General features: G+C 39.1%; 1 long non-coding RNA gene across 1 annotated transcript; it reads left to right on the forward strand.

Annotated features, from left to right (window-relative positions):
• The first annotated feature begins 6,906 nt into the window (after window positions 1-6,906).
• LOC138417765 (uncharacterized) lies at window positions 6,907-10,406 on the forward strand. Its single transcript, XR_011248278.1, has 3 exons — window positions 6,907-7,125; window positions 8,244-8,344; window positions 9,151-10,406. It is a non-coding gene; the product is annotated as an uncharacterized lncRNA (long non-coding RNA).
• Window positions 10,407-10,647: the final 241 nt, after the last annotated feature.

Here is a 10,647-nt window from a genome sequence, read left to right on the forward strand (position 1 = left end):
ACCTCCTTTTATCGATCATTATTTCTGTATGGCCAACTTCTTAACCTTTACTGGTAAGATTATTAGGCAAACGAGACAGTTGGAAATCCATGAATTCTGGCTTAACTTCACAAGCTATTTGTAAAGAAGTGGCCTAAGACTCCTTCACAATTGCCTAAATTAGCTATCTTGATTACCACCCAAAGTTAGTAGTGATTGGGTGGTTGAAACAAATCCATCTAAAATTACAAAATGATTCTCTAGTTTTTGAAGACCTATGAGTGCTGTATGGGAATTGTCTGTGAGAGACAAATATTTTTCATTTTTGGTAAAAAAAAAAAGAGAGAAAAGATATCAAAAAGGTCTTCATTTCGATAGTCTTGAAGCACATTTTAAAAAGTGATGTTAAAGCACTTTTTAAATAGTGATATTTCTCTGGAGGAGGAAATGGCAACTGACTCCAGTATTTTTGCCTGAAAAATCCCATGGACAGAGAAGCCTGGTAGGCTAAAATCCATGCATCGCAAAAGAGTCAGATACGACTGAGCAAGTAAACAGGCACACACTACCTTCAAGTCTAGAGCTCTGCTCTTGTTTACAGCTGAGTAGGTTCCGCCTGGATTAACTCTCTTGAAGATAACTGCATACCCTGGATAAAGCATGAAAAATAACTGTGTGAGGGCACTGGAAGAAAGCCCAAGGCAGAGGTAAGTTGACCCCAGGAGAAGGAAACTGCCTTGTATGAGTTGCCTTTAAAAAAAAAACAACAAAAAACAAAAAACAGCTGTGAGACTGTTGGCAGTCTGGGTCTACATCATGCTTAGCTGTTAAAACTCAATGGGAAACCTGCAGAGATGTTCTGGTTTGAGCAGCCAGAGTTCAGAGCTTGGAGCAACCCAGCAACAGATCCTGGGAACTAAGAAGGTAGAGGAGAGGCCAGAGTTTTATGCATAAGCTTACAGTTTGTTATTACAACTAGTAGATGACTTTTACAAATAGTCACAATGCAACATATTTTGAGAAAAGGTGCTACACCAAAATAGAGCTAACTATGACAGATCAGTATCATTCAATACACTTGCTGTATTGATGACTGTCCAATAGCTAGCATACCTAGTACTTCTTGCGCTGAGAGAAATATAGTCCCCTCTTCTCAAATATGAAGGATGTATAAATACACATTTAAGATTTTAGGCACAGGTTTCTGATTCTGTAAATATAAGTAATCCTTGGACTCCTGGTAGAGTAACCCGGAAACATCCATTTTGATGTACAGATTTTTGAAGTATAGTTTTGCCAATTCATTAACTAAAAAAATAATGTACTGGGCACAAACCCTGAGAGAAACATATATCAAAAAGACATATGCACCCCAGTGTTCACTGAAGCACTATTTACAATAGCCAGGATGTGGAAGGAAGCCTAATGTCTATCAACATATGAATGGATAAAAAAGATGTGGTATGTATATATATATATATATATATATATATATATATAAAATGGAATATTACTCTGCCATAAAACAGAACAAAGTTGGGTCATTTGTAGAGATGTGGATGGACCTAGAGACTGTCATACAGAGTGAAATAAATCAGAAAGAGAAAAGCAAGTACTGTGTATTAATGGATATGTGGAATTGAGGAAAATGGCAGGTGAATCTGTATTTGCAGGGCAGGAATATGCAAACACAGAGAATAGATGTATAGACACAGGGAAGGGTGAAGGAAGGTGGAATGAACTGGAGATTAGGACTGACATCTACACACAATCATGTGTGAAATAAATAGCTAGTGGGAACCTGCTGCAAAGCACAGGGAGCTCAGCTTGGTGCTCTGTGACGACCTAGAGGAGTGGGATGGGAGAATGCAGGTGGGAGGAAGGTCCGAGAAGGGGGGGTATAGCCTATCCACTTTGTTGTACAGAAGAAACTGACACAGCATTGTAAAGCAACTATACCTTCCCAAATTAAAAGAAAATGTTGCATGTGACTTCAAGGAGATGTTTCTTCAAATAGCCCATCACTGGTTTTTTTTTTTTTTTCTTTCTTTTTGCATTTCTAATGTCCAAACACATCCTGGTTGTTGAGAAACCTTGTTTGGATCTCTAACATGATTTCCCTCATGGGTCTCGATTTTTTCCTTTTTTTTTTAAATTTATTTATTTTTTATTTATTTATTTATTTTTTTAAAAATCTTTAATTCTTACATGCGTTCCCAAACATGACCCCCCCTCCCACCTCCCTCCCCACAACATCTCTCTGGGTCATCCCCATGCACCAGCCCCAAGCATGCTGCACCCTACGTCAGACATGGACTGGCGATTCAATTCTTACCTGATAGTATACATGTTAGAATTCCCATTCTCCCAAATCTTCCCACCCTCTCCCTCTCCCTCTGAGTCCAAAAGTCTGTTATACACATCTGTGTCTTTTTTCCTGACTTGCATACAGGGTCGTCATTGCCATCTTCCTAAATTCCATATATATGTGTTAGTATACTGTATCGGTGTTTTTCTTTCTGGCTTACTTCACTCTGTATAATTGGCTCCAGTTTCATCCATCTCATCAGAACTGATTCAAATTAATTCTTTTTAACGGCTGAGTAATACTCCATTGTGTATATGTACCACAGCTTTCTTATCCATTCATCTGCTGATGGACATCTAGGTTCATCCACAACATAACGTGTCCAAAAAATGTGTCAGATGGCACCCAACTCTAAATAGAACTGCTACTCTGCCTCCTAACTTGATTTAATTACATTTCTTTTGAAGCTTCTCTGCTTCTCACACCAAGTGGAATTTATGCCCTTATACTCAGGTCAGCATTGTCCATTTCATTGCATTTACATGGAGCCCAACCCAATGATGAGTGCATAAGAGATAGTTTAGTCTTGTTGAACAAATGAATGAAAAAAAATGCATAAGGAAACTTCCTAGGAAAAGAAAAATAGTCTTTTAAAGACTAGAAAGGGGTTTCCCTGGTTGCTCAGTGGTAAAAAAATCTGCCTGCCAGTGCAGGAGATGGGGGTTCCAACCCTGAGCCAGGAAGATCCCAGGTGCCACAGAACGACTAATCTTGTGTGCCATAACTACTGAGCCCATGTGTTGCAACTACTGAAGCCCCATGTGCTTAGAGCCTGTGCTCCGCAACAAGAGAAGCCGCTGCAATGAGAAGCCCGTGCATTGCAGCTAGAGAGTAGCTCCCGCTCACCACAGCTAGAGAAAGCCCTCTTGCAGCAACAAAGACCCAGCACAGCCAAAACTAAACTAAACTAAATAAATAAAAGGCTAGAAAGGCGGTGATTTCACTGGTGAGAATTTTTTTGGTAGATCCAGATGTCAGACTTACTTTAACAGGTCTATGGGAAGAATTTCAGAGTGTAGGATTCCTTTCCTCCTTTGCTTCGCAATACCATGCTCTTTGGCATTCAGGGAAACTAGAAAACTCTGGCCCTTCTCCCACCTCGCTGAGTGGCAGACAACAGGCTCTGCAGGCAGACAGATTGGATTTAAATTTTGCTTCTGTCACTTGCCAGCCATAAGCCTCATGCAAGTTACTGATCCTTGCTGGGTCTGCCTTCTTCATCTGTGAAGGGAATGGGCTCTTCTTGGGACTAAATGAGGCAAAAACACTTTATAGTAAAATAATACCTGGTTCAGAGACATTACTTTGTCAACAAAGGTCCATCTAGTCAAAGCTATGGTTTTCTCAGTAGTCATGTGTGGATGTGAGAGTTGGACTATTAAGAAAGCCGAGCACTGAAGAATTGATGCTTTTGAACTGTGGTGTTGGAGAAGACTCTTGAGAGGCCCTTGGACTGCAAGGAGATCCAACCAGTCCATCCTAAAGGAGATCAGTCTCATTGGAAGGAATGATGCTGCAGCTGAAACTCCAATACTTTGGCCACCTGATGCGAAGAACAGACTCATTTGAAAAGACCCTAATGCTGGGAAAGATTGAAGGCTGAAGGAGAAGGGGACGACAGAGGATGAGTTGGTTGGATAGCATCATCAACTCTATGGACATGAGTTTGAGTAAACTCTGGGAGTTGGTGATGGACAGAGAAGCCTGGCATGCTGCAGTCCATGGGGTTGCAAAGAGTTGGACACGACTGAGCGACTAAACTGAACTGGGTATCTGGTACAGAGCAGTAGTTATAACTTAGTCTTACTGAGTTTTCCAATGTGGTAGGCACTTTATACACATTACTTCAGATCATGCCTACAGCTTGTAGGTATTATTTTTAGGTTCACTTTACAGGTTTGTTTCAGCTTTGCTTTTTTTTTTTTTTAAAGGGTTTATTTGCCAACCGTAAATAATTCAGATCCCCACCCAGGCTTCTGTAATTGTACTGCAAAGTTTCACTACTGCTCTTTGTTGTCTCCTTAGATGGTGGTTAGATGCTGGAAGCAACCACCAGCATCATCACTATATTAAGTATCTTACTCAGGACACAGCTGAGCACTGTTTATTCTTATTTTAAAAGGTGACTATAATCAAGTTCACGCAATTTGGAAGACTGGCATTTGAGAGATTAAAGCTGTTATTAACCAAAAGTTCATAAAGATCTCTGTGTGACTCTATCTCCTCTGTGCAGTCCACAAAGACCATGTTTTTCACAAGACACAAATCAGGGGATTGTTTTCTTTTTCCCTAGAGTACTATTTTTTTTTAAACTGCCTGTTAAGCCTATAATCTAAGGATTTATGTTTCTATGTGTCATAAAGTTGTTTAGAATATGCTTAATGAATAAGGATTCAGCCATATTCAGAACATGGTTTGTTTATTAAGAACTCATTTAAAAAACCTTCTAGTGTTAACTACAGGACAATGTCAACTTGGAAATCTGAGGAGTTGGGGCAATCTTACTAATATTTGAGATTCTGGTTCCAGGAAGTCTAGTGTTAGCTGACAGACTGGTTGCTCCAATAAAGGGTTGTCTTCCCACTTCACCCTTGCTTGGCCAATCCATATAAAGAGGGATATCCTGAAAAGTGACATTTTTTAGAGACATTACTGCACATTGCCTTCAAGGATTGCTTGATAGAAGACAAGCTCATGCCCTTTAACTCCACCTCTGTGCTCCAAGGCTGGGCCCATCAATTTTCTCCTTCCATAAAGATGTCTGAGCTGTCTCTTGAACTAATTTATGCTTCTGGTCTTATTTGGCAATTGGCTTTCCTGCTTGAACATCCCAAACAAACAAAAGCAGCTCTTCTGGAAATTCTTCATTATCCTTGTTTTATGTCGTTTCTTAAAGTTTGAGTCACAGGTCTAAATAGCTTGTACTTCTTTATCAAATGATCAGATGCTTTCCTAATTTTGAACATGCTGTGGTGGCAGGATTTCCTGTTATCATGAGAAGCTCAGTGAAATTCAGTGTAGTGGTTTTCAAGCGTTCAATATGGATACTGAAAATATTAAATTTAGGGATAAAGACTTCAATTGCTTCATATTTCTAAAAATAAATATTATTAACTAACAATCATTAAAAGGTCAAGATGATGGGACTATTTTCAAATATAGGAAGATGTTTTGACTGGTTTCTAACTGGTGGGGTCCTATTTTCATCCGATATATGATTAATGTTCTCGTACTTCTATTTACTAACTTTCCCTGGCTCAGATGGTAAAGAATCTGCCTGCAATGCAGGAGACCTGAGTTTGATCCCTGGGTCAGGAAGATCCCCTGGAGAAGGGAATAGCTACTCAGTCCAGTATTCTTGCCTGGAGAATCCCATGGACAGAGGAGCCTGGCGGGCTATAGTCCATAGGTTCACAAAGAGTCAGACGCAGCTGAGTGACTAACACTTTTATTTTATTTCACAGTATTACATGTCTAATTATCAGTAAAAGGACTGTAAAAAGTTTCTGAATTTTAATCTTACAATTTGTATATGACATGGTTGGAAATGTGAGAAAATTAAGCAGTGTTTTATCATTCTCGTTTTCACCTTTGCAGCATGAGTTTATTGCAGTGTGGATATACTTTAGCAGGTTGTTGAGAAGAGAGTGAATAGATATTAAGCTACTGAAAACAGAACAGACATGCACCTTGAGAATTTATCTTTAAGGTCATTTATTTTATTTTGCTGTGGAAGAATTATATAATATAATAGTTAAAGTTATGGTTTTTCCAGTAGTCATGTATGGATGGGAGAGTTGGATCTCAAAGAAGGTTGAACGCTAAAGAATAGGTGCTTTCAAACTGTGGTGCTGGAGAAGACTCTTGAGAGTCCTTTGGACGGCAAGGAGACAAATCTTTCAATCCCAAAGGAAATCAACCCTGAATATTCATATCAGATTATTGCAGATAATTTTTATTCCTGTTTTATAGATGCATTGATAAAAAATTATATAGCATTACAGAAATGTTTATCCAGGACGGACCTTCTCCAAGTTGTGTTCCCTGAGAACAATATACCTCATATCTTGGTGACTGCTTTCGAACAAAAATTCCCGCAAGCAAATAAAATTGGAAAATGCCCTTCATAGAATTTAATAGTGAAGACTGGCATATATTAAAAGACTCTGAGAAGGTCCAATGCATGTAATTAAATACAGTGAAATGAAACAGGATAAAAGAGAGAAACCTGCTGAAGGATTAAATGATCAGACTTCATGGCACCAAGGTGAACTTTTTCCCAGCACACCTCCTGGTATTCTTCAACTCCTTCCTGCAGAGTTGCCCTCTCACCCCGTGCTATCCCTGGACACCAAGGTGACAAGCCAGGCCTAGGGTCATCCACTAACACACACACATTGACTGGGGTCACGCTCTGTGCCCGCCACAGCGGTAGGCACTAGGCATCTGATGCTGAGCTGGTACAGTCCCCTGCCTACCCCAAATGAGAAGAGAGCACTAGGGAAATAAACAAGCAGATGGAAATCAGGGAAAAGCAAAGGCTATTAGTGGAGTACCTTGATGGCGAGTAACTTTCCACAGTTGGGGAGGGAGCACGGAAGGCTTCCTGGAGATGTTTAAGATAAAACCTGGCCGGTGGGTTCCTGCATACCAGGTGAAGAACCAGAGGAGAGGTGTCTGTTTCAGAGGAGTTACCTCCTTGCAGGACAGAAAGCCTGGAAGGAGACTCTTGCAGTCAGGCTGGAGCTACCTGTGAGTGTTCTTGGACAGGCCTGAAGGTAGGAACAGACCCAGAGGAGCCTTGAAGAATCTTATTTTCCCTTTCAGTGAGAGTTATTTTCCCTTGAGTTATTACTCAGTTTTTTCTCCTATAGACTAGAATAATGTACATGCGTAATTAATGGACCTATTAACTCAGTCAGGACAGCATCAGTAGCATTCAGTACTTCCTTCCAGGCCTGCGTTGAGCCTCCAGAAGATTGACGGTGGCCAATTCTACTAACTGTGCAGTCCCTCAAGGTCTTTTTAATGGTTCCACTTCATCTTAAAATTTTACGGAACTTTTATTTAGTGTCTTTCCACTTAAGCAAACTGGTAGATTCCAGTGTTAACAAATATCAAAGCCAGAGATGCCTGTCTAGGTTTTCGTTTGGCTTTTGCTAGACTTGAGAGTGTTCTATGATTGTTCATTTAGCAGCAGTCGCAAGATAAGAAAATACTGCAACACATGCTTGAGGTTTTTTTCAATTAAATTTTAAATGGGTGCAGAAATCTGGACAGTTTAAATGGTTTAAATTTTAACAATACATTTTGCTTTGTGCAATAAAGAACCAGCTGTAAATGCAATGAATATTTGTTTATGATGTCTTGGTGGTAATTGGGTTTAGCAAGGCATGCAAAGAGCAGTTTTCTTCAAATGACTTATTGGAAATGTGAAAGGAGGACAAGTTTCCTTTCTACACCAAGCATCATTTCTTCAGTCCCAGTGATGGTATTATGAATAAACTGTAGCACAGATTTAATACCAAGCATAAAAGACCATTGTCCCAGGTGCCTGGACATAACTTATAATTACTATACTATGTAGAGGATGCTATTACTATTTGACTTACATTTGCTATAATTACTGAGTATTATTCTTCAAGTAACTAGGAATAAATGATCATTAACAGATGATGTCCTGTGTAATTCTGATATATGATAACCAGCACAATTTTATCCTTCTCTCTAGAGGTAAAATGCTTAGCTTATAATAACAATTTAAGAATTGGAGGGAAAGGTTTGGAACGTGCTTCCTGAAAGATCACTGAAAATGTTATGCTGCTTCTATAAAATTCCACTAGTTTATTTATTTTCCATTAACATGTTTATTTTTAACTGGCCTGTGTTTTTCTAGTGAAGAATCATGATCCATCAGGACCTACTTTGTGCCAGCTGGGCTTCAACTGTTTTTTATTGCTGGAGGAAGACACAGGATGACACAGAATTGTCCTTAAGGTTAGAGATTTCATCCATGACAACTAAGACAACCTTTTTTTTTTTTTTCCCACTGACTGAATTTTCACCTTCAAATCCCAGAGGTCACCCAAAGGTAATGTTTTCCTTAAAACATACCTATTAAAGTGACCTAATCCTTAAAATAAACAAAATCTTTTAAAATGCAGGCGCCCGAAAAATCCAGGATTTCAGTCCTGGCTCCAATGTTTGAATATGAGAAGGAGAGCAAGGCATAATGCAATTCCTTTTGAAGCAAGACTTGGTTTTAAAAAGTAGCTTAATTTAATCATATATTCCCCCTTTCTCCCTCCAAATGCATTTTCAGCTTAGATTTTCATTTTTTTTATTGAAAAAAAAAATTGTCAACTGTAAATACTGAGTCTTACCAGGGATAATCTTTTCCCATATAGCCCCACTTAATGTATTTCTACTCTGTTGACTATTAGGTTATTAAAAATGAAATAATTACAATCTTTTGTAGCCTAGACTTTCCCTAACAGTATTATCATATCTATGATGTAAGCATTCCTTCCACTTTTCTGACAATTTGGCTCAGTTGTAAAAGTTTATGAAGACATGTTGTTTTAAGGTCTGGTTAAAATAAATAAGGAAAATAGAAAGCAGTGTTTATTAAATGCCTACTATAACGTGTGTGCTTATAGATATATTTTACCTATTAGTCACTTTTGTCTTGAAGAAGAGGGTTTAGAAATTCTGCACTATTTTCTCAGTCTTGTGTCTTATGTGACTTGTGATTTCCTGAACTTTGCGAGGTTCTAACAACCCACCTTGTAAATTTGCTTTAGAGTTGCTCGTCTCTGAGCTGGAGCTGCCCCGACATGGTGGACAGAAAATCATGAAGCCTGCATGGCAGGTGCTTCTGAAGCAGAACAAGTGCTTTCAGTTCTGGATGTGGGACCAACTCAGTGAGAAGTGGAATTAACTGCATCTCAAGAAGGAAATGGCAATCCACTCCAGTATTCTTGCCTGGAGACTCCCATGGACAGAGGAGCCTGGCGGGCTACAGTGCGCAAGGTTGCAGAGAGTCAGACACGACTGAGCGACTGAATCACCACACATCATCCAAAATCGCTCTGCCGTATTCCATTAGTATGGGCTTTATTTCCACAAACAGGAACTGAAAATCTGAAGATGCTTGGGAGAGACCTTCAGTGTTAAGGACTTCCTGCCGTTCATCTGCTAAGTCACGTCCGCCTCTTTGCAACCCCATGAACTGGAGCACGCCAGGCTTCCTTGTCCCTCACCATCTCCTGGAGTTTGCCCAAGTTCATGTCCATTGAATCGGTGATGCGATCCAACCATCTCATCTTCTGCTGCCCTCTTCTTTTGCCTACAAAGTTTCCCAGCATCAGTCCTTCCAATGAGTATCCGGTTGATTTCCCTTAGGATTGACTGGTTTGATCATGCTTATTTATCCTCATAACACTTAAAAGAAGGGCAGCCAATTATTTTTTCAGGTGTTAAAAATAAAGCATGCACGTTTTGAAACACATAAAGACATATAAATAAGAAAATAAAAATTGAGTATAATGCTGCCACCAGGAAATAGCCACACTCATTTGGTTTGGGTGTATATATAAATACATGTTTGAAATACTATCATATGTATTTTGAAAATTGGGGTCCTAATGTAAGCAGGAACACTTAAAAACTTTCTTTGATTCTTTCTCAGATTTTTATTCCCACTGCAATTAGAGAAGCTTGAATTTTGACCTGGAAAGCCGCATAGTCACAGGGGGAATATTTTTTTTTTTTTTTTTTTTGCTATACATTACTCTGAACATCTCCCGGTACTCTCACATATGCTTGAAAACATGATTTTTCATAGCTTCTCAGTGTTTAGCCCTATGGACATAATACAGTTTATTTAAACATCCTCTGATTGTTGGACATTTAATTTGAAAACAGTTTTTTTGTTGAACACCCTTGGAAACTCTGAGAGGAACTTCCTGATATGGTTCAAGTTTACATACAGGGTATGGGTCACACATGCTGACCAGCAAAAGACAGGTGTTCAATAAAAATGTTTTGCATTAATTAATATCTTTTCCTGAATCTCTTCTTATCTCCTTGGGAAAGATTTCTAGAAATGGAATAGAAGTCAACAAACTTTAATAAGTCTCTGTACAGGGAACTGCTTTCCCCACTTGTAATAGCACCCTGGAAACTGTGACTTATTCTTACTGAAGCTGCTGATTAAATGATAGGATTGACAGTTTATAATATAAACACAGCCTACAAATCCTCAGTGCAACAATGAAAGCCCTTCTCACCTTCTAATT

Source organism: Ovis canadensis, chromosome 13, assembly GCF_042477335.2.
Source record: "Ovis canadensis isolate MfBH-ARS-UI-01 breed Bighorn chromosome 13, ARS-UI_OviCan_v2, whole genome shotgun sequence".
In the NCBI taxonomy this organism is placed as follows: Eukaryota; Metazoa; Chordata; class Mammalia; order Artiodactyla; family Bovidae; genus Ovis; species Ovis canadensis.